Source organism: Leopardus geoffroyi, chromosome B3 (genome assembly GCF_018350155.1).
Source record: "Leopardus geoffroyi isolate Oge1 chromosome B3, O.geoffroyi_Oge1_pat1.0, whole genome shotgun sequence".
NCBI lineage: Eukaryota > Metazoa > Chordata > Mammalia > Carnivora > Felidae > Leopardus > Leopardus geoffroyi.
In genome coordinates, this window is record NC_059337.1 from 10,624,142 (window position 1) to 10,649,715 (window position 25,574).

General features: G+C 40.8%; 1 long non-coding RNA gene across 1 annotated transcript; it reads left to right on the forward strand.

The window, feature by feature from the left end:
• The first annotated feature begins 1,378 nt into the window (after window positions 1–1,378).
• LOC123581955 lies at window positions 1,379–19,601 on the forward strand. Its single transcript, XR_006704106.1, has 3 exons — window positions 1,379–2,615; window positions 18,979–19,168; window positions 19,558–19,601. It is a non-coding gene; the product is annotated as an uncharacterized LOC123581955 (long non-coding RNA).
• The last annotated feature ends 5,973 nt before the right edge of the window (window positions 19,602–25,574 follow it).

A 25,574-nucleotide genomic window follows, 5' to 3' on the forward strand; every position in this document is an offset into this window, starting at 1 on the left:
GCATCAGAGGAAGTCTTGAATGCGATAGGATATCGCTAAAGGCATCGTGTGTAAGGGCAAATGTTTTTGTCGAAAGAAGGGGGAGGTCCCACAGGTCCACCTCCTGTTCTGTACCATAAACTAAGGCCATACCTCCTTCTTGACATCTCTTGTCCTCTGGGTAAAAAAGCATCATATAGAAACACCTTCTTCCCACGTGGAAGCAGCCTGTCCAAGACCAGCATGCAGAGTAATTGTCACAATTCGTTATGTGCCAGGGAAGTGCTCTTCAGAATCTTTGAAGCTCAGGCTTTCTAGAATTCTACCTCCATTCAGAGAGGACATCATGACGTCCTGCAGGGAAGCACTAACGGGCTTACTGGTTACTGATTGCTGAAGGTGTTACGTCCAATGGGAAATGATGGCTGGAGTCCAGCGTGGGAGCACATATCAGCCCCTAAGGAAGGTGGACTCACCTGCCTTGAATTTGGCATCTTGTCCTGTGCCCTGCTGTTGGCCTTGGATTTACCGTGTTGACCACTCAAACATAACTTTGTAATAAAGTCAGTGGGGTTTACATTCCTTAACAGCATGTGTCATGCACCAGCTGTTTGGTAGAGAAATGTGACATTCTGTTACAAGTACCCTCGCCAAGAAAATGGGTGATTTTGGTCTCCAGCACATGAGAAGCCTGGGCCAATTTCCCTGCCAAGCATATTTTTCCAGAACATTAATCTGCTATAAATCACTTAAGTCAGTCTCCAGAACCATTCTGATCCCCATAATTTTCATTTACATAATTCATCAATTAAAAATATTGGAGGAGAAATAAATGTGTTGCTGCAGAACATATTCTCTTGACCCTCCATCCATAAAATTATATCCTATAAACTTTAGGCTCTGGATTGGGCTCTGAATGAGTTTGCTAGTCCCCTAGATCGACTTGCAAGGAAAAATTCTCATTTTTTAAAAGTCCCTTTTCTATACATATTTTGTTATCTGTTAGACCCATGTTTGCATTCTCTCTAAACATTGATTTTCACACCTCTGTATTGGTAATAATAATAATTCCTATCATAACAAGCTATTACAAGAATGAATAAGAAGATACATATAAAGCATCTAACAAAAGTCCGTTCTATAATTGGGACTTGTAGCACATATTTGACATTCTTTGTCCATTTGGCATCCAAATCCCATCCCTGTATCTAAGTAATTCCCTGCCTCTTACATCTTGGTGGGAAATAGACACTGAAAACTCCGGATACCAATTTTTCACATTGGCTGGTCCATGTTGATTGTTGACCCAGCTCTGACCTTGCTTTTCTGCTTGTGAAAGTGCTCATGCTTTTCTGCTCTTGAAAACTGCCTGACTCAGGTGTTAACGTCTGCAGGGAGAAGTCTGTCCTCACTTGTTTCTCCTGGTTCCAGGATATCTCGAGCCCTAGTGGGTCAAGGCGTGAGGACTGGATTTAGGGCAGTGGAAATGAAAGGGGAAAAAAAAAAAAGGTTCAAACCTTCAAGAGACTTCTGAAAACATTATTAGCATGGATTTAAGATATGCCTCTTCTCGTTAAGGCAGTGTCACATCTCTGGATCATGTTTGGCCAAGTCTTTCCATTTTTGTGACAGATACTAAGTATAAAATTGATGAAAACCATAGAAGAGAGAAAGCTCAGGGGTTACATGAGGCAACCGACTACATCAAATTTGTAAATTGAAAAACTAATTATTTCTTCAAGTGATTATTTTCTGAGCTCACTCAAAACCATCATCTATGGAGCACCCAATCAGTTCCAAATAACAGGGTTTGAGATTTTACTGGATTCAAGACATCGTGTTTATCATTTATCATTTATGGTGTGTTTGTTTTTCGGAGGAATAAATCAGCCTGGAATCAAATGTTTACATTCATTTTTCAGCTATCTCCTGGCTTAACTATCACTGATGTCTATACCGAAGCAGGGAACTGCACAGTTAAAAAAAAAACATCTTGTCTGTCTATGCATAGAGTGTTCTTTCTTTTCAGGGTACTAGCATTCACCAGGGTACTGGTCTTGAGATCCAAAAAGAGAATCTACCCAGATCCTATCAGGAAAATCTGCTTTATAATTCCCTGAAGCCATACACAACAGATGCTCCATTATATATAACCTGGATTCTTGAAATAAAACATGACTGAATTCAAAGAACATTTAGGTAAACCTGGGTGACCTGATTACACTGTTTTAACACTCTAACTAAGGTCGAGGGCTGCCCATGATTTCATCATAAATTAGGCAAGTATTTGAGGGAAATTCTTAAAAAAGAACGGCATGTCCTCACGTACGGATCAGCAAGTGAGCAATGTTCCTGCTGTGCTTTAGAAAGAGGTGCCAGCTCGATGAGATGCTGTCGACATGACAGAAAGCCACCTGCTGCCAATTTCTACTTCCCAGTATGAAAACCAGTCTTCTCACGGATTATCGCTGCTGGTAGGAGACAGAAAATTGCCCCTGCCCTTGCTGACTGTGGTTAACTGGTCGGGGAGCTTCGTATCCTGGGTCTTGGAAAATTCAGAGGGGTACAAAGACACAAATGACAGGAAGAGGTCGGGACACCCTGTGACAATGGAGAACACAGCTACGCATTCTACAGTAAGTCAGGGAGGGGACACCAGGCTGGAGCACTCATTATTCTTGAAATGCCCTTTTAAAAAAGCACATTTCAGTCCAAAGAATAGCACTCTGACTTTAAAAGCACCAAGTGTTAATTTTCTAGGAGCCGCAGCTCTTATTTTTTATTTATTTTATTTTTTGCTTGCATGTAAAAAAAAAAAAAAAAAGATGTGTCACTATAACACTGGGGAATACTTTTACAGAAAAATAATCTATAATTATTTTTATTTTTTAATATATCCTAATTTGGGGCCACGTGAAAGGATATTGATATAGGTATTATAAGTGAGAGGATATAATTTATAATTCTTGCTTTAATAATACAGTTCAGATATTTGCTTGGATTTTCTTTCTTAATTAACATTAGTAATAAATGTGTAATAGCTTGTGTATTTGAGATACATGATATCTAAATTTATGGAAGTGTAATGATCATTTTTTTTTGTGAGAGAGAGAGAGAGCAAGCACATGTGAGATCAAGGGAGAGGGGCAGAGGGAGGGAGAAGAAGGGAGAGAAAGAGAGAATCTTAAGCAGGGTCCAGGCTCAGCGTGGAGCCCAATGTGGAGCTCAATACCATGACCTTGGGATCATGACCTCAGCTGAAATCAAGAGTCGGAAGCTTAACCAACTGAGCCACCCAGGCGCCCCTACGATCACTTCTAATTGTGGATACTAAAAACGAAAATATGATAAATGTTCCCAATTTGTCATCACCATGGATAAGGGTTAACACAGTTCTTTTTCTTCTGTGCAATTATTTCTCAAGATGAAATTCTGGGACTGCAATTATTGACAGAAAGGCACGCACCTGTGTGTTGTGTTCCTAAATACCTTCTTGTGGATGGTGCACAGCGTAAGCTCAATGGTGCTATTCACAGAGCTTCCCTCCTCCCCAGAGTTGCACATTGTGGCACCACTGCGGGGGTGCAGAGTTTCAACTGTACAACCTTCTGTAGAAGCCCTGGATGCATCTAGAAATACCAACCTATTACTAGCCACTTCCTCAAGGATTAGACCAAAGAATCTCAAGGAAAAAAAAAAAGAATCTTACTCTCTTGCACAACTTATGCTTTAGCAGTTAATTAAGATATAAGGACAGAAGAATCAACAATAAAAGTAAAATTGCCACATTCCTTTATAGGACTCATGACTAGCTGATAGTATGGTATTGAGATCAATGTGTGTGTGTGTGTGTGTGTGTTTAGAGAAAGTTAAAAATTTGTGAATTGAGTTTGGATTTTCAAAGAATAAATGAATAAACATGGCAAGAAAAGTTAAAAGAAGGAAATATATACATCTGAAGAAAGAAATTTAGACAAATGTACAAAAACAGTGGAAATGATAAATATCATGACTACATCTTTGAAAACTCTAATAAAAGAACGAATTGTTGGTAAATCTAACAATGGAAATATAGTGAAAATAATAAATGGACCATTTAAAAACGAGAAAGGGTAAACAACCAATATCAAAGATGTTAACTTCATATGAATACTACATTAATATTTATTAAATTTGAAAAAGGCAATAAATCATATGTCTTATTAAAAAAACCAGAAACGTTGTAATGTATAAACTTGTCAAATCACTAAGTTGTATACCTGAAACCAATGTGTGTCAACTATACTAAAAAACGACCATAAATACCAATATGCATTAATGAAATAAAAAACATAAACAGACGTATGACCAAAAAAAATTCACAAAGATGTTATAGTTTACTAGTTTAGGAAATCAGAATCTCATTCTTAAATTGTTTCAGGCATTCAATGAGGAAATAATCTTTTGTTGCATAAAAAAATAATAGCAAAGATATGATCAGATGATAACATTCTTTTTATAAGGCTAAGTTCACTGTGATTTTCAAACAAAGACACTGGCAAGATTTGGGTAGGAAGGTGACAGCCGTGTATGAGCCAAGGGTGAGGTCTGGAACAGATTCTTTCCTCACCGCCCTCAAAGAGAACCCCGCTGATACCTTGGTCTAGGACTTGGGCTTCTAGCCTCCAGAAATGTGAAAAGATAGATTTCCCTTGTTTAAGTCATTTAGTCTGTAGTACTTTGTTAAAGTAGCCCTAGCAAACAAATACAAGGTCTTTCTCTTCTCTTTTCTTGTCTTCTTTCTTTCTTTCTTTCTTTCTCCCTTTGTCACTTAAAATAATTTCATTGGAGGACATTAAGAAAAATTTTTTTTAAATGTGTTACTTCTGTACATGGGTTTTCACAACACTACTTATCAATAACTTGATTGATCTGTGTGGGGTGTGATTTGAGTCCCTTGGAGCTGTATTGGTAATGCTATAATTAGCATTCGGAACCAGCAACTCAGGCTGAGGGGGTAGGGAGCCACCAGACTAGCTATAAGGCAATTCTCAGAGTGTCTCTGAGTTTAGTTCATCAGATAATAAAGCCGGGAAAAGTGAGTGAGAGTCTTTGTGCCAATAACAGTGTTGGCAAGAATAGAAAAGTCATTACTCGTGCATACCAGATCCATTTGAGCAAAACTGCATTGCTCAGCGATGTTGAGTTTTTATAGCTATTCTTTTATAGCTATAAAAATACCTTTACTTTTGATACTCCTGAAGGAAAAATAATGTGGTTATTGCCAAGCTGCAACTCTAAAGCACAAAGCATCTTTATTCCCATTGAATCAATTGCCTTATAATTCAAGTCCTGGCAACACAAACATTTTATAAACTACTGTAATGGAAATTAAAATTTGGTTATGCATAGAGGGAGAATCCTACAAGGATCAAGTAGGCTGTTCATATCCTGCAGCATTTCTAAACCCACTGGAGGACTGGGTAGGCAACTTTCATACTAAATGCCTTGATGTAAACTTCACTTCTACAAAGAAAAGTGCTCTCTTCCATCATCCCCCTAAATCTGCATATTTCCAGAGAAAACAGGGAACACCAGTGTGAGCAGGTGACAAGTGGCCATTGACCCACTCCTCTTTGAGTAGAGGGTGGCTGAAACTGCAGAGCCCTGGGGATAGGTGCTCCATCCCAAGGGGCATGGCTTCTTCCCTTGGAGAGCTGACTGTGCAGAAAATCTACCTGCTAAGAAGGGGAACACATTGTGGATGGCTATGCAAATTCTGCAGGTTTTTAAAATGTTGGCTCAACATTCTTTAAAGCACCCTGTTCATCAAGGCCATCATGTCTACGAGTAGGATGCAATGCCAGTAGTGAAATAAAAGAGTGACTCTGGAAGTCAGGAGAAAGGAATCCTGGCTCCAGCCATCAGTGCTGTGTGGCCTGGGGCACTGCTGGACCACAGCATCCACAAAATTCACCAGCTGTGTCCAGGGCAAACAAAGCTTCCAGCAGAGGGTCTGGTCTATCCCAGATCTTCGGGCAGTGTTATGTGATTGCAAATTCACCTGAGAAAGTCTATTATCGCCATACGATTGACCCATCAGAGAATGCAGAAAAAGCAGTGGACAGAACGTAGTACCCATGTCAAATAAAAAGCTTATATGAGAATAGAGAGACTCTCTCATAGTCAGGTTTCTGTTTTCAACCCAAAGTGCTATTCAACTCAACATGGATCTGGGATAGTATTACCTTAATACCTTAAGTTCGGTAAGAAAAAGGACAGCAACAATCACCATAATTTTACAATTTTTAAAATTTATTTTTTAATTGTGGCAAACTATACATAACATGAAGTTTACCATTTAAACACTCTGTCCAGTGGCATCGAATTCATTCGCATTGCACAACCATCACCAATGTCCATCTCCAGAACTTTTTTCATCTTGCAAAATTGAAACTCTGTATCTATTAAACAATAATAATAACCATTAAATAATAACTTCCCATTGGGAAAGAAAGCAAAGGTATTATTACTGCTAGACAGAATGATTATACACATGAAAAATATACAATATGCTAGAATTATAAATAAGCATTTATTGAAATGATCAGACACAAAGGAAATGCTCAGAAATGGATAGCATTAGAATATATGTATAAAATTCACCTAGGAAATATGACAAAGTAGGTTACTTTTCACAAAATCAGAAACCATAAGATACTTACAAGGAAATGTGAGGAAAGGTGGCATGTGAATTTTAAATATAACAGAGCCTTCTTTGTTAATCATTCCCCAAAGTGAAGACTCTTGTTTTTTTCAATAGGCAAATTATGTTAATTCATACATTTAAAACAATTCCAATCAAAATTCCAACCAAACTTATTTTAAACTGGTGAGACAGGATGTTCAAAAGCCAGTTCAAAGTAAGATCATTGTGGGGGCCCCTGGGTGGCTCAGTCAATTGAGCATCTGACTCTTGATTTCGGCTCAGGTCATAATCTCACGGTCACGGGATCAAGCCCCCCGTGGGGCTCTGTGCTGACAGTGTGGAGTCTGCTTGGGATTTTCTCTCTCTCCCTCTTTCTCTGCCCCTCCCCGGCACATGTACACATACTCTCTCTCTCAAAATAAATAAATAAACTTAAAAGAAACCACAAAGTAAGATTATGGTGGAAAGAGGGCACCGAGGACCCTAGCCTGCTAAATATTAAAATATATTACAAACCAAAGTCATTTAAGCAGTGTGGCACTGGCACCAAAATGAAGGTATAAGTCCTCAGGAATGGGTCAATATCTGAAATATTGCATGAGTGCTTAACACGTCCAAATCAAGAAAATAAGAAAGAATCAATTAATAATAATGAAATAGCAAATTGAAGGAAAAAAGAGTAAGTTTTTAGGCTTATATATGGCACTATACTCCAAAACACATTTAAGTTACCTTTAAGTTTACACTAAAGTGCAGAATAGATTTTAAATTTTAATGTTTTTTCTAAAAAAAATGAATATTTATTTTTGAGAGAGAGAGACAGAGCACAAGCAGGGGGAGGGGCAGAGAGAGAGGGAGACACAGAATTCGAAGCAGGCTCTGAGCTGTCAGCACAGAGCCGGGCGCAGGGCTCGAACTCACAAACCGTGAGATCGTGACCTGAGCCAAAGACATACGCTTAACTGACAGAACCACCCTGGCGCCCCTAAATTTTTGTTTTAAAGATATACTCATAGTTCAATAAAATATTAACCAGGTCATTGGGGAAATGATCAAGACCTTTTCAACTTAAGAAGGGAAAAAAATCACTAAATATTACATAAAATATTTCAAATACATAAAATATTCAAAAATACATTAATCTGTTAATAAAAAATAAAAAATTTAAAAGTACACAATATCAAAAAATTCTCACTAAATTTGATGAAACATGCAAGAAATTAATATTTGCAACATGGTAAAAGCTCATTCAATTTTATTAAGTAAGCAGGAAGACCCCATAGATATATGGGCCAGAGTCAACAGGTAATATTTGTTGAGTGTTTGAGCCAAGCAGTTACTTACACTAGCTCATATGATCCTCGCCACAACTCCATGAGACCAGAGATTTTAATAGCTCCATTTTCTAGATATTACCCCACTTGGTCCCATAGACATAGAAAGCAGAGGCTGGAAATTTTGCTCTAACTACTACTCTTGTTTTTCCTTTTAGATATTACAAAAAATTAAATTACACAGCATAAATGGTCAAAAGTGTTCTGCAATTCATTGACTTAATATTCATCGAGCCTCTACTATATATCATGCCCTGTGCTGCGCACTAGGGATTGGAGACAGATCAAGATAGTTTTCAGACATCCAGTGGAGGAAACAGGCATGTAAAATAACCATGAACAATATGATGTGCAAATTAAATGCAAGTAAATGCAAATTAAAACATTAGAGGTACCGTTTTGATGACCAAGCCAAAATTTGAAATATTAGTGAAAGCTTTAAAGAGTTGATACAAGTCTTTTAAGAGGCAACATACAAGAACATATTAAGAATTTCAGAATGTGGGGCGCCTGGGTGGCTCAGTCGGTTAAGCATCCAACTTTGGCTCAGGTCATGATTTCACGGTTTGTGGGTTTGTGCCCCACATTAGGCTCTATGCTGACAGCTCAGGGCCTGGAGCCCGCTTCAGATTCTGTGTCTCCCTCTCTCTGACCCTCCTCCACTCACTCTCTGTCTCTCTCTCAAAAATAAATATTAAAAAAAAAAAAAGAGTTTCAGAATGTTTATTCCCTTTGATTCAGTAATCTCTTTTATTCTTGGAAATTCATCCTAAAGAAATAATTCATTAGAAGGAAACAAAACTATCACTCATTAATTAACATCTTAAATATTTATTTGTGCCTATTGCCTATCAGATGCTGTTAGGATCCGGGGAGAAGACAAACAAAACACTCATTCCAAAAAACCCTTCACGCCAGCCCTCTTTGCAACAGTGAAAACTGGAAACCACCATAATGTTCAATTATGGAGAGTTATTTTATGTATTATGGTACATTGACTTGCATAAATATAGCCAATATTAAAATTATATGTCAAAATTACATAGGAAAAAGGGCACTTTCATGATACATTGCTAACTTGAAAATATTAAATTTTGCATAAAGTTCTGTTGCAGCATTTGCTCATAAAGGCAAAAAGCTAGACACTTATATACAAATAAGACAGACAATTGTATTAGGGTTTGGGGATTATGGATGACTTTTATTTTACAAAATTAATATTACCGCTATATAGCTTTTTTGACCAAAAAAAAAAAAAAAAGGCAGAGAAAAGAGAAAGAATTCATATAACCAAAGAGTGATCCTGGAAGAGATTAATAATTGATTACAAAGGGGTTTGCAAACACAAAGTTCTGTGTAACAGCTCACAGAATAACAAGTCAGAACTTGCAAGATTTGAAGGGAGTAGCTTCCCTGCCTTACACAGACAGACAGTACAGAGAAGTCAGAAGATGGGATAAAAGATTGCACTAAAATCTCATCCCATATAACATTGTAATTACTCTGAAATTATTGGCTCCAAAGTCCCACTAACAATACAGCACTTGCTAAGCGTTGTCAAATATAATTTTATTCACGATGCCCAGGGTCAAGTATTCAGCATACAAAATATATTTTCACAGACTTACAAAAATGATAAAACACTTCAGTGATTTGTGGTCCCTTTGAGCCTGACTCTTAGCCCAATTACGTGCTCTTAAATCAACTGACATGCCACCTAGAAAGCCAGAACCCTGGTCCCTCTGACTTTTTTCTTGAACCCTCTGCTGCCTTCCGGTTCCTGACACCTTGGTATTCTGGAGTCTGACCTTCTGTCAACAAGAAAGAAGCAGTGGGAAAAAAATAAGAAAAATGTTCTCCAATGCAAGGTCTAACATGGATTTCTCTGCCCAAAATGAATACTCCATGTAAGGGGGCAGGGATGGGCAGGGAGAGAGTTCCTCAGAGACAAGCTTTTTGCTCAGCCAAGCTAGTGAGGACTCAGTTTACCAAAGAAAAACAGAATGTCTCAGTGAGGCAGGCGATACGGTTTCTATGATTTGGGGTGTTTCATAGCGGCTTCACTAGATGTCAAAGTCAGCTGTGGGCTGGGTGCAGTTCTCATGACATACAGCACTTGGCTCCTGTGAACAGGACAACAGACGAGTCTGAACAGGGGCCGTGGCCCTTGTGACAGCACAAGGCAAAATTAACTCATCACAGACAGTGTAAGATGCTATAGTCTGGGTTCAATTTCTCCTGCACATTGTTTTTGCAGTTGGAGTGATGCTTGGTTCTGTAATTCACAATTACTGTTGACCCTTGAATGATGCAGTGGATAGGAGCATGGACCCTCTGTGCAGCTGAAAATCTAACTTTTGAGTCCCCTAAAACTTAACTACTAATAGCCTATTGTTTGACTGGAATCCTTATCAATAACATAAATAGTTGATGAACACGTATTTTGTGTGTGGTGTGCCTTATATACTGTATTCTTGCAATAAAGTAAGCTAGAGGAAAGGAAAATGTTATTAAGAAAATCATAAGGAGGAGCACCGGGGTGGCTCCACTGTTTAAGCATCCAATTCTTGAGTTCAGCACAAGTCATGCTCTCACAGTTCATGAGTTCAAGCCCTGCATCAGACTCTGCACTGATATGTGGAGCCTGTTCAGGATTCTCTCTCTCTCTCTCTCTCTCTCTCTCTCTCCTCTCTCTCTCTGTCTCTCCGCCCCTCCCATGCTGTTTCTCTCTCTCTCTCTCAAAACTAAGCAGACAAATAAAAAACTTTGAAAATTAAAACAAATTAATCAAAAAGAAAATCATAAGGAAGAAAACATACATTTACAGAACTGTACTGTAAAAAAAAATGCATTTAAGTGGACCCTTCACAGTTCAAACCCTTGAACATAGTTGTTCAAGGTCAACTATATATCTACACTCCCCAAATGTATCTACATTGATCCATCTATCCTTACATCAGTTCAGAACTGCTTTGACTGTTTTCCTCTTTGATCAAGATTGCACTTGCCATAGACATCTCACTCTTGCCTCGGATGTGAATTGGTGGATCCCTTATAGACCATAAACGACGCTGCTCGGCTTCAACGCTGCTCTGTCCACTGCCTCTGGCCTCATACTTCCCCCACTGGAACGACGATTGATATTGCTTCTTTGGCATTATTCCTTGGTTCTTTTGAGCTAAAACTGGCTATTGCCTTCCATAATGCACTTGCCTTTCCTGATAGAATCCACATGGCCAGCATGCTGGTGAAGTTGGCCATCAAGGAGACATTCATGAAATTTTATTGTAGATATGCCAGTGTAACCTAGACCCTATTTCCAATTAACCTCCATATCAGAAAAGATGTGAGAAGATGATCACTGCCCAGGTAGCTAACCAACAGCTACATGATTTCCCCAGGATCCCACCACGAATCACGTGTCACAGGCAGCATTAGAAGTCAGTGTCTAATCTGGTGCACCTATCTAATGCAAGGAAATTTTAGCCTGCTAGATACGTGAGCAAAGATATTTCAAACACAATTTCTAACGTTTTCCTCTTCGGGTGCTTGATTATTTCATTTAGTCCAAGATGATCTGGTAATATCAAAGCTTCCAAAATGTCTTGCTCAACTCAATAAGTGGGTGTCCCTTAGTTTTACATTTAAGGCAGAAATGAGATACATACAAAGCAAGGGAGATTGGAAGAGGAAAGGAGGGCTCAAGATGGTGATGGCACAGGATACAACATTTGCTGGTTTCCATGATATGAAAACTCCCACAATGGCCAATTTCAAGCTACTGCCACTGTGAAGTCAACCAGCTTGCCAAATTCCTGAAAATTCAACAGTTAGCTCTCTCAAGCCACTCTGAGCAGACTCCCACACAATGCCGGCTCTGCCTGTCCTTCCTGTTAGGAATTACCACCTGAGGATATGGTTTTGGTGATCACATATTTGCATTAATACTATTCTGTTGCTCTATTTGTTTTTGATGGCCCGTAAGTATTTTTCCCAGTGCCACTGATATGTAAAATGTAACTCAATTACTTCTTGGCTGAGGTATGGGTATAAGTTCTGCCATATGAAAGAGGAGAAATTCTTGTGGCTATGCCCTTTTAAGCATTTCTCCTCCAACTCTTTCTGGCATCTAGCCTGATGGAAGGGAACAGCTCATAAACAGAGACTGGGAAATATGTTAATATTTTAATCACAAATGTTTGTGAAAGCTTCTCTGTGTGTCAGGCTTGAACCCATAAAAGGTCCCAAGATTCTTCCAGCCATGAAGTTGCATTACTTCAGGATATGGAAGAATCTCAAAACACCACGTCAACTAAAGTAAGAGGGAAGCGCCAGTGACCATAACAATAAGAGAAAAACCAATACATCGTATATTTTACAGCCCTTTAGTTTATGGAGCTCTTGTGCACACACCTTCACAGTTCTGGGTATTGCATAAGAGGGCATTCATAAATGGGAGCACATCCAGAGGAGACCAATAACGATAAGAGGTGCTCACGCTTTTGGAATGTTTACAATGGCCATGCACTCTACTGATGGTATTACATGTTCAGCCCCATTTCATTCTTTCAGCTCCACTACATTCTGCGTAGGTAAGGGAAATCACAAATGGAATTATGATTGGTAATACGTCCTCTGTTGTGTATGTGGTAAATAATAAAGCCAATATTTAGAACCAGGGAGTCTAATTCCATCCACAAGATGTGCTCTTAAGTATCAGATAGTATTCAAACCATGTTTCGTCTGGAATATAGACTAACCAGTGACATTTTAAACGTTTTCAAGTTCTCAAAAGCTCCCCTTCCCACTACATTGCAGCCAGATTGCAGAATGACCTCTATGGGTATCCCAAAAGAAAGCTTTGGGACGACAGTGTCAAAAGACTGACTTGAAGACAATAATAAGTTCACCTCTCTCTTTGCAAGGGTCCGAAGTGGAAGGGGCCATCATGGGAAACCATGATTTTCTCATCATTGGAGGTTTCCAGACAAACGTTCCCCTGAATTATAGGTGTGGGACACTTGAATGGGGCTTAAGAAGTGTAGTTTGAATTGGATAACTTCTCTGTGCTATCCAATATTCATCGGATTTGCACATGTGGCCATTTGAATTAAAATCAAAGTTACAAATTCAGTTCCTCAGTCATGTTAGCCACTTTGCACATACTTAATAGCCACATGTGACTACTGGCTGCCATGTTGGATGGTACAGGTATACAGAACATTTCCAACATCGCTGAAAGTTCTACTGAACGGTGTTATTCTCAAATGTCAAGTCCGCCTTTTAGAATTCTCTCTGCCTTTGAGAAAAGCACAGTGATTATTCTGAATTCACAGACGAGGAAATTAAGGACGAAAACTTTATTTTCTAGTCTGTGTTTACATCTCATGAGCCTCTGATACCCACACTTGCCTTGATCCTCACCACCAAAGTCCCCTCTCTACCGCTGCAGCCACTGGGGCTGTGGGGTGTGCACTCAGGCTCCCTCAATCATTTTGAACGCTTCCTCTTTGTGACCACAGGAGAACTTGGCAATGTGCTGTTTGGCGCATAAATAATTATCAGTTATTTCTGCCTCCCCTTTAATTTGCTCACAGAGCATTTCCTGAGAAGATCTTTGAAAGCAATCAGGCCACAACACTCTGTGGGCAACGAGAAGAATTACAGCGGTTGGGAGGAAGATAAATAGTGATGTCAGCTTGATTACAGTGCTGGTTACTGCTCAGTAGAAACTTTGGAAAAAGAGCCTTTCTACAGGAAATCCATTTACAGACAGCCCAGCACAGCGCCGCCTGTTGACTGACAAGGGTGTAGCAAAGGAAGCCCACTGGTATGGGGCTAGTGGGTTTCTGTGGAAGGTGCTGGCCTCACAGGACTTCCTCAGTTCAGCACAACTGAAATGTACTCATTTCAACAATCAAATAATGGATTTAAGAAGAAAGGTATTGAAGACCTATGTGCTATGCTTTCTGGCTATTCAATAAATCCATGCAGATCTGCTACAAACAGGCTGACTTTCTAATAATGACCTTTGTAGATAGTGTCTTAACAAGAAATAGGTCAGAAGTAAGCATGTTTTGGTTGTATATGCTTTAATCTGGGATAACTTGCAAAAAGTTACACCTTCTTTGTGTCAAGAATGAAGCTGGATGCATCTGCATGCCTTATCCTACTTAATTTACATAGCGGCAATGCAGGATAGATACTATCACCATTCCAATTTTATAAGTGAGGAGGCAGTAATGGGATAAACAGTTAATCCCAGGTCTTCAGATTCTGACTCCAAGGCTTTTCCCACCGATATAGTGATACCTCTCAGGGAAAAGGCAGCATAACATTTTAATGTGAATGGCCTATTCCTGGATTCCACGGACACATCGCTGTATGGCTTCAGTGTCTCACCAACTTCCCTCCTGTCTGTCTCCAAATATCATCTTCGGTACCAGTCTTACTCAAATGCTACCAAAATGTAAGTTGGTCAGTCTTCCTGGGTTCCTATATGACATTTCTCTCACCTAAAAATGTGTTCGGTCTTCCCTCGTAACTCTTTATGAATCCCTTACTTACAAGATCAGTTCGATAATCTTGTCACCCCAGAAGACACCACAAATCACAAGTCGTGAAGGATTACTGAACAGACCCACGTTTCCTCCGAGCGTATTTATAACGCCGGCACAATATCACTTACTGGTTCTCATGGCCCACGTCTTGTCATGCACACATCTTGCATATCTTTAATTGCGTATCTTTCTTGAGGAAGAAAGTTGTCTTCCACTGCTAGTTCTTTCATTTACAGTCTCTCCACATTTTTGACCGAGGGAACTTTCAGAGTTCACATTTAGGATGAGAGATCGAGTTGTATAAACAGGTTGATTCTTTCAAAATGTGAACTCACAGGTTTTATCCCACCTTTTTTAAAAATTTTTTTTTAACATTTATTCATTTTTGAGAGGCAGAGAGAGACAGAGCACGAACGGGGAAGGGGCAGAGAGAGGGAGACACAGAATCCGAAGCAGGCTCCGGGCTCCAAGCTGTCCGCACGGAGCCCGACGCGGGGCCTCGAACTCACAGACCGCAAGATCATGACCTGAGCCAAAGTCAGATGCTCAACTGACTGAGCCTCCCAGACTCCCCTTTTCCTACTTTTTTTAAAGCCACCCATCTACTTCAGTGCCCTCATACAGTTATAAATTAAAATTCATACTGCTTATACATTCAGTATCTCTTTCTTCAATAACCATAATGACTCTTGACCATTAAGAGACATCAAGTCAACCACTTGGATGTATACATTATATCAACTACACTCTACTCTTGTCATCTGAATTATTATCAGAGGTGGAGAGTAACTGAGGGAGCACTAAAAATAAATCATCACCGTTATAAGCCATTATAATAGGTTATTCAATTTGATGAATGATGTTACTTTGACCTCACATCACATTTATCTTGCAAGGAACTGACGTACTTCACGGTACTTACTAAATGTCTAAAATTCACTCACATCCAGTATATGGGGACCGTGGTGTCTTCACAGAATGATACATCTGGGCTGGCCATAATCACCAGCAACATCTGAGGAATCCTGAAGGATGAGGAGGAATCCCTTTTAAGTGAGTGGATCTTAAGAAATTGAAGTTTATCCTTTGAAGTCATGAGCGGTTTTTAACAAAATCCTTTTCTAAAATCGCTGACATAAATGTGTGTGTGTGTGTGTGTGTGTGTGTGTGTGTGTGTGTGTATACGCTCTCTCACACACACACATATTTTGTTTTTCCTTAAGAATATAAGGTAGCATGTATGACACAATTTAATGACCAAGGGTAATTGTTGAACATCAGACAATGCCCATACAGGCAAGGCATGTATAATCCTAAAGAGCACAGACTTTGGAGTATAAAAAACCTATATTGAAGTCTTTGCTTTATCGTTTAGTGTGCTTTAGGGTGCGAGTAACGTAAAACCACAATTCATGTACCTCACACGGTAAAGAAATTAAAGAAATCAGGAGTGAGGGACAGTTAATTTGTCACTTGAGGAAGTCATCACAGACCCAGATTCTTTGTAATACAAATACAAATACAAATAATAATAATAATAACTTACTATTATTATTACTATGATTATCGTTATCATTTTGGCCTTCCTTAGTGTTTTGCATTTGTCTTTAGGAGACAGCAGGACATTACAGCATATGTCCCAGTCAGCCACAGTAGCATCCAGTAAAAGGAGACACTGTCTCTTCTTTGGGTCTCTTTTTGAAAGGAACAAATCTTTTCCCGGCAGAGTCAGAGCCTCCCTCCTGTGCGTTCTGGATTGGAATTGGGTCAGGTGCACACCCCTTAAGCAGTCACTGCAGGAGGGGTGGGATTATCATGAGCCGCTTGGGCCAGTGGGGATTCATCCCCTGGGACTGAGGCACCCCGCGCTGTGAAGGACAAGCAAAACCTGAGGATTTACAAGAAGAAGGAAGAATGGGGGTGCCTGGGTGGTTCAGTCGGTTGAGCAGCCGACTTCGGCTCAGGTCATGATTTCGCGGTCTGTGAGTTCGAGCCCCACGTCGAGCTCTGTGCTGACAGCTCAGAGCCTGGATCCTGTTTCAGATTCTGTGTCTCCCTCTCTCTGACCCTCCCTGTTCATGCTCTGTCTCTCCCTGTCTCAAAAATAAAAAATAAATAAATAATAAATAAATAAAATAAAATAAGAAGAAGGAAGAATGGAGGGTGCAGAAGGAACCAGGGTCCACTAGCTTGAGTTCTTGGGTGCATTACAAAACATCTTCAAGGCTTCACTTCTAACTCTGAAAAACGGAACGAACACCTGCACCTCACAGAAGGGTAAGAATTCGAAAAGGTGACCTTTGGGGTGCTTGGGTGGCTCTGTCAGTTAAGTGCCCAACCTTGGCTCAGGTCATGATCTCGCAGTTTTATGAGTTCCAGCCCTGCGTCGGGCTTTTTGTTGACAGCCTGCTTTGGATACTGTATCTCCCTCTCTCTCTCTGTGCCCCTCCTGTGCTCGTGCTCTGTCTCTCTCTCTCTCTCTCAAAACTAAATAAACATTTTTAAAAATATTTAAAGGAAAGGTGATCTTTTCCCAGGGTCTGGCGCATTAGCAATGTTAGTGGTTTGTTTTGTCTCACTGCAGTCTGCACTACCCTTCCTTGCTAATGCTTTCCCCACTCACTCCTTTGTGAACTGTGCTGTTCCCAGTCACTGGTTTTGGGAACTCTCATTGAGTTTGCCTCTCATCACTGTCCCTAGTCTTTTCAGTTTAGGTTGGCTGTCACTCCCTTTCCTCCTCTGTCTTGTCTTTTTGTTGGTTTCTTTCTCTCTCTCCAACTTTATCTTCACTGTACTTTTCTCTCTGTAAGCATTACTCTGTGTGTGTGTGTGTGTGTGTGTGTGTGTGCACGAGCATGTGTTTAAGATATATTTATTGCTCATAGAGAGAGAAATTTCTTCTGCTTCACAAACACCCTCAGACCCTGGAAACACTCCACATTTATCTGAAGGTAACCAGAAAATTTTCTCTCTAGATCCCTGTGTAATTATGTTTCTACTCTTACATTTAAAATCAGAATTGGTTGATTAAGACGAGTGGTGATAAGCTGAAAGAACATTCAACAAACATCTCACGTTCCCATCACTGTGCTAAATACTAGGCTGAGGCAAAGGTGAAGCCCAGAAAAAGCCAAAGGAAAGAAAAGTCTGAGGAATGGTGCGTTCGTACGAAGTAATGATGATCAATAAGGTAGAAAATGCAGTGTGAAGACACATTGGGAGAAATTTGAGCTCCATGCCAAAAAGTTGGGACTTTATATTTTTGTCGCGAGGCAGGGGACAGAGCGGGACCATTAGATATTTTAATTAGATATGAAATATGAAGAAAACATAATTATAGAACTTCATTTGGCAGTAGTATAAAAGAATAATTGGAAGGAGTACAAAGCACTCCAGTCAAGCCAGCTAGACTATCAGGCAGGTTAGGCCAGGTTATGCTAAAGAGACGAGCAGCCCCCAAACTCTCCTGACTTAAAACAAAGAAACAAACAAAAAAAGTGTATTTTTTATTCATATGACCTGTTTGTTGCCAGGAAACAGGGAGCTCTGTTCTTTATGTTCACACAGGGATCTAACTTGATAGAGTGATGGTGGTACCACCGTCTCAAACTTTGACAAAGCAAAAGAAAGCCCCAGAGGGTCTCATACCAGCCATTCCACGGTTTGGTGCTGAAATGAATCACGCAGCGGTGGGCTAGAGCCAGTTGTGGCCTTTCTTTCCCAACTTCACACTCAGCGATGTCAAGTTGGTGGCTTGAGATCATCCAAGGTGGGATTATTTGCACCGCAGAAATTGGCAAGCTCTACAAATCGTGGCTCCCTCCCTGCTCCAAAGAACCAGTTGTTAAACATTTGCCAACACACCACTGGACTCACTTCACCTGTCATTCACAACTCTTTGGCCAACCCAAACCCAAAGGGATGGAGAAGTCCCATCCTACCATTGCCTTGTAGGCAGAGAGCCAGGAATGTTTCGTGAGCAACATTAATGACAACCACAGGGTAATGCAAGGGCCCACGTGTTCATTCATCTACACATCCATTCCACCGCTGTGTATGGAACACTTCAGATTTTCCAGAGTGATAAAAATGGGAAGCAGAGGAGTTTTCAGCACAAGTGGTATGGCAGTTGTCGGTGTGTTGCCTCTCAGCTCCTAATCTGCCCTTCATGTCCTTGCTTGGGTACTAGAGATAGATCTTGTAAACATCTCTCCTTTGCTGGTAGAGGTTGCAGACAGATACTGCAGAAGGAAAGGGCTTTTGGTACCGGTGAGATTTTTTTTTTTTAAGTTTTTATCCCAAGCAGGAATGGGGCTCGATCCTATGAACTGACTCAAGCTGAAATAAAGAGTCAAGATGCTTAACCGACTGAGCCATCCAAGCGCCTTATGGTGTGATTTCTCTATTGATTCTGCAGTACTCATCTGGCATGAGAGCTACCAGTGGAATTCATGCCCAGAAAGTTTCAGAGGGACCCTCAAGGGTAGCTTTTTACCAGGTTCCAAGGATGCTTCAGGCAACTTCCCAACATCTACAGCAGTATCATCTGCAGGTGGCTTCCTGGCGGCTTTCCAGTGAGTCCTACTGATGCCACAGCCAATTCCCCGGTGAGTTCAGCAGAATTCACCATGAACAGCCTTTTCTAGCATACCAGTAGATGGTTTCCCACCCACCAGCTTTAGTCTGGCAGTACCCCAGGAGACTTCTAGCTTGCCAGCCCCAACCCACAGTTCTCTGGCTGTCAACCTCAACCCCCCAGCTGTGAATTAACTCTGGTCAAGGCAACCCAGTGAACTTCTTGCCGTCTAGTGGGCTGCAGCCACATCCCCGCATCCTCCCCACTGAAGTTGGATTCCTGACCTTGGGTAGGAGGGCTCTCTCCCAAGTATGGGTACTCCCCCTTAGCCTTAGGGTATTCTTTAGTATTTATCCTCTCTTAGTAATGAATTAGCAAAAGATGGTTAACAATTATTTGTTTTAAATCTTCCCTATTCAGCGCCTGGGTAGCTCAGTCAGTTAAGCGTCCGACTTCAGCTCAGGTCATGATCTCACAGTCTGTGAGTTCGAGCCCCACGTCAGGCTCTGTGTTGACAGCTCAGAGCCTGGAGCCTGCTTCAGATTCCGTGTCTCCCTCTCTCTCTGCCCCTTCCCTGCTCATGCTCTGTCTCTCCCTCTCTCCCAAAAATAAATAAACATAAAAAAAAATTTAAGTCTTCCCTGTTCAAATCATTGTGTGGTTTCTTCTTCCAGGACTGGACCCTAATACAGGTGGGAAAACTAGATTTAATAAAGATAATTTAGGCTACAGTGCAATGAACAGTCTGGAGCTGGTCAGGAGTAAAGGTAGAGAGTCCAGTGAAGTGGCAGGTGATGGTTAGCTGGATGAGCTCAGATGACAGCAGTATCAATCAAGAGATATGGACGTTTTTAGGAACTAAATAAGTTGGTCCTGATCTTGGATTTGAGTGGATGAAAGAAAGTTGAATTGTGGTGTTAGTTGAATTGTGACAATTGTGGTGTGTGTTCCTGTAGTCAGGAAAGCCACCACATTAGAGGGCATTGAGGGAAGATAAGATTAGATTTAGAGAACCAGATCATGGGTGGTTTGGGCCTTGTTGAATTGGATATACCTTGAGTTACCTAAATGAAGATGTCAAGGCATCAGATAGATCGTAGAGTCTAATGCTCAAGGGAGAGTTAGGGGCCAAAGACACAAATGTGTAGGTTGTACAGGTAGCGTACTATAGACTGCATGCCCAGAATCTCTCCCTCCATATTATTCCCTCCAATTTTTCTTTACATAACTATTGCTTTGTTAAATGGAAGTTTCTGGTGATACAGCATGAAGCAATCAATACTGTATATTATAAACAGATTGTTAGACCATATCCAGAATTGTGAAGGAGATCATCAAAAACTAGTTACACACCTGAACCCCTCACCTACCTCAAAGGCGTAAGAGTTTTAGGCATGAGGGTTCCGTCTCTTAGACTCAAGCTTGGCAATAAGGAATCCAAATAGAAGATGCACAGAAATATTTAAAGATAGCTTTGGAAGGCTGGAAATCCCAACTCTTCCAAAAGACATAGGTGTAGTGATGCCCCCTCTTCACCATAAGAGAGAGACAGAGAGATAGCTGAATATGTGTCTCCTTAATTTGGGTAGGGAATTAAACAGTTGCCTTAGATCTGACTAATGTCTTATAAATCTAAAGATTGAGAGACTGGTGGAAGTAGACTGTGAAAAGTACATGAAGGCAATGGGAAGGAGCTGTATAGGGATCAACCCATGCTTTTAGCATTTCTCAGGGCAAAAAGGGAGAGTCAGTGTTGCCCAGAGGTGAGAGGTGGGTTACCTACAAAGGATAGCCAGAGTAGAGTCATCTTAGGGCCTGTCTGTGAAGGCTGTTTGCATATGTGAATAGACCTTGGTAGAAAGGTTTTGAAAGTACCATCAGGTGTCTGGATGCTGAAGGAAGGAAACAACCAGGTGATACAGAAATACACCTGCCCTGAAAGTTGGAGATGTCAGTAATTAGTGGTCTCCAAGAATTTAAGAAGATGGAGATGGGGAGAATAGGGGTCACCCAAACATAGGTGGAGTCGTTGAACATAGAGAAGAGGCCATACAGCACTTTTGTTATAGGTGATGGTGTGGTAGATCCCCTCCCTAGGGAATGTGGTGAAGACTTTCTCAAACAAAAGAAGGCAACGTGCGATGTGGCCCAATCAACTCCTATACACATGTGCATAACTCTGACACAAGTATAACTTGGACTGTGTCCAATCAGACTATCTGTCACCATAAATGAGAGACAAAGAAGTAGAAATTGCATAAAAGGCTATACCCCACTGTGCTTGGGGTCTTAGCCTACTGAGTCAATGCCAACACGAATAAAGCTGCTTCCTGGAAAGAAGAGCCTCAGTGTCCTGCATCTCTGTGCGAGAATCCCACTGTAATGGGAAGGAAAGTAGCTAGGTAAAGATAGAATCAGGGTTGTAGGCATATAGTAGGATATTTAGGGCATCCCTATCTATGGCACCCATTTTCTGTGGAAGGTAGGGGACAGACAAAACCATATGCTAAGAAGTTTGTGAGTGCTTGTAGAGAGGACATAAGTGGGTCACAGTTTTGAGGAGAGTGAAGATGGCTAGAAGTACCTTTGTCGAATGGATAAAAGAGTTACCTAGAGGACTCTGATTTGGTTATCAGCATCCATCAGAAATTGCAATCATGACTTTATGGTAGAATAGTCTTTCCCACAGATGTGAAGATATACATAGAGGGAAACAGGTAAATGGATTCATCAAAGTCTGAGTTTTTACCATATGGAGAAGGCAAAAAAGATAAAGGGAAAGAGGTATTTAGAGTATTTATAAGAGCTCTATTGTAAAAATGGGCGGGATAAAGGTAAAGAGAGGGCTGACGCATTTGGAGACATAGAGTACTCCATTGGCTGGAAAGCTTCATTAGGTTTTTGTAGGTACCTGATAAGCGAGTTGAAATGAACCTAGGAATGAGAATACTTCAATTAATGATACTGGAGGTGTGGCACTTTTAAGTGGCCATGGAAGGTCCAGATGAGGTTGAGAGGCAAAGAAAGCCATTGGAGGTCCAAGAAACTGAGATACTAGGGCTTCACATGGATCTTTCAACTTCATTTTAGGATAATGGCAAAGCTTGGTGTGGAGAGGAAGATTTTGAGCCCAGGAGCCAATGTCTTCAACAAGGGGGAATGATACGCTGTTTAGTTGATAGAAAAAGAGGGGGAGAGGTGCTATGATCATATGAACGAGGCTAAGAGAAACAAAACTTTTTGAATGAGGCAGAATAAGGGTCTGGAAGCAGAAATCAGGGGACACAAAACCCACCTTATTACTGTGAGCTGCATGGGATATGAGAGACTAAACAGCCACCACTAAGAAGAACGGAGCAGAGGGAAGTGATCTCTTCCAGGGGAGGCAGCTCTCAGTTAAGTCAGAACGTAAAGGGGATATCTGGTGAACTTGAAGATGTAGAGGAGTCTGTTGGTAATGGAGCAGTAATCAGGATTCAACAGGACCAAGACGAAGGTGAGGCAAATGAGGCCAGGTCCTGCTAGGGCAGGGCCAGAATGTTTTAACCGACTGAGTCACCCAGGCGCCTGTAGAATGTTTTAAAAAATGGATGTTAAGAAAACAGCAAGTTAACATTGATAGAATGTGGTGAATATGGTTGTTATATTGGTGGTGGGACCAGTAAGGGGATAACTAAAGATGGCCGCCGTCCAACGTGAAAGACATGATAATACATGTAGCAAGAGAATAAAAGACTTAAATGTGACTATAAGGACTAATAAGAACCTGTTACTCGTTTTGGTGAGGGATGGAGGAGAGATTTCGGTAGAAGGCAAATGACAGTGAAGATCCAAAAGTGACTACAGTTATGGCCTGAGGATATGAAGAGGATGGTTGGTGGTACATTCAATAGAAATAAGGATGTTTGTAAGATAAATCGTATTGAGTTTGAAGGAAGTGGCCAACATTGAGATGGTTTTTCACAGTACAGGCATGGTACTTGGGGTTGAGACTGGAGATGCGGGTGTCATCCACACATTGCCAGTGAGTGGTCTGTGAGATGGCAGAGATCTCTGACGGCCATGGCAGAGCAGGTAAGGAAATGTTCCGTGACACAGGATCCTTTCTGAGGACCCCACATGATCCCCACCTCTCAGGAGCAGGTCCAGGCTCCATTAACACCAGACCTGGCTTGTAGAGCCTCCCTGATTTCTCCTGAAACTTAAGTATTTTCCAAAAGCAACTTTTACTGGAGAAAACTAACAATGATGTAAATTCCAAAAGTCTAACAATGGATGTTTTCGGAATATCATCTGCTCATTAAAATTGAACTTTAAGTAGAGCCTGAATGCAAATACGATCAGTCTGAAGGCATGGTCCACCAAGGCTCTGATTCACCTTCTTTAACATATGTACACCTGTTTTTCTGGCCTCCTAGCTTCATCTTAATCGTATTTATTGACAGATTGATAAGGCTGTTCCTACTGGTTGGTGACGTGATGTTTCCTCTCCAATTATTCTAAAGTAGCATCTTGAGATCTCAGTTGGGCACACGCAGAGATAGAGTGGAATTATTGATGTTCTACCAGCGATGTTCTACTAAATACCTTGGTGAAAATGTTTCAGAAATCTACAAAAGAGAGGATACATATAGGCCTCTCCCCCTAGCGTGTATTTTTTGTATGTTTTCCACAACAAGCGTGCATTACATTTTCAATAGGTAAAAATAAGTTTTATTTACATTAAATAGAAAAAAAGAGTGCTTTGAAATTTATCTAACAAAGAAGACAATTGTTAGGTTATCATGGGTAGAAAATTGCACTCTTGAATCTAGGGATTTATGCATTTTCTAGAGGTAGTTCAGGATACATTTGAGAGAAGTCTATTATTTCTTGTATTATTTGGGGCACGCACCATTAGAAAGGCTTAAAGAAGGCTTTTACTGATTAAATATTTACCAGGAAAGACTTGATAACAACCCAACCACCTTTTAAGCATTCAAATGAGTGGCAAAGTGTCCCACAGGGGAGAATCACAGGAAAATTATAAGAGATAGCATTTCTAGCAACTCCCTTAATGCATCCTTTATGACCCCTGAACAACAAAAAGGATATCTGGTCTTTCAAAGCCTCTACTTAGAAAATCCTCAACACTCATTGACAGAGAGCAATTTCCTATTTTTGGAAAACTAAGATAAAGAGTTTGCCCGAAACACACACAAAAAAGCCAGGAATTGTAAGAAGATCCCACAAAGAAGCTCTTGGCATACATTCATCCTTCATCCATTCATACGACATGCATGAGTGGGAGCATACACTCTAGAAAGCAATACACTTGTCACTGTGGGGGCCAGGAAAGCAAGTATCATCCTGAAAGTGACTTATATTTTAGGAGGAAAGATAAAATATGCACACAAACAATAAAAACAACACCAGGGAGCCTATGACAAATGTCCTAGAAGATCTTCAAAGAAGGTGTCGTGCATAGGGAGTAATCATGTTCTGCGGAAGCCAGGGAAAGTTTCAGTCCAGACGTGGTGTTAAGTATGAAATGTGGGGAAATTGTTTCCCAAAGCAGACTGCTTCAGCAGACAGCAGAGGCACTGAGGTATGACAAGGGAGATAAGCAGGAATCAAATTCACATTCTGGGGGAAGACTGGAAGCCTGTACAGATATCACAACACTATTTGAGAAAAGGATATCAAGCTATTTTTTTTTTTAAATGATACGGCCCTTCCATGGCCCATCAGGAGAGGGCCCTAATGCTCAAATTTGCTTTAGCCTCATGAGTACTCCATTCTTATTTAATGTTTTGTTTTTTTTTGTTTTTTTTTTTTTTTTTTTTGATGAGTACTCCATTCTTAAGGCCAGGTTGTTGAGTTAAGCGGACTGAGGGGAAGTCTGTCTCTGTCACTTACTACCTATATGATTTTAGGCAAATCACTTATTTTTCAGAACATCAGTTTCTTCAAACAATCCCTACCTCAAACGACACCTACTTCAAATAATACCTCCTGGTAGAGCTGGAAATGGCAACCCACTTTTCCTTTTGGGGAACTCTCCCTTCCCTTATTCTCAGCCAATGAGTCAGAGCCCGCCTCACACTTCATGGGTTGGTTCTATGGCTTTATCCATCAAATAACCATATCCCCATGGGGCATGGGCCCCAAGCCAGGCCAACCTGGATCGACTCTCCCCCATCCCCCCAGGACATTGCTGCAATCAACAGGAATTCTTTCTCCCCTGGGGCTGCTGAGCTAATAGAACATAAACCCAGAGGAGCTGGTGACCAAATGACCTTCACAATGAAAGAATCTGGAGCCAGCACAGCCAACCACAGATCCTAGAGACGGAGATAATGGCCTAATGGTAAATCAGAGCTGTGCTTACAGCAGTCTGAGAAGGTTTCTGCCATCTTCAGCCACCAGTGCCCTGACCAATACACTACAGTGATGGC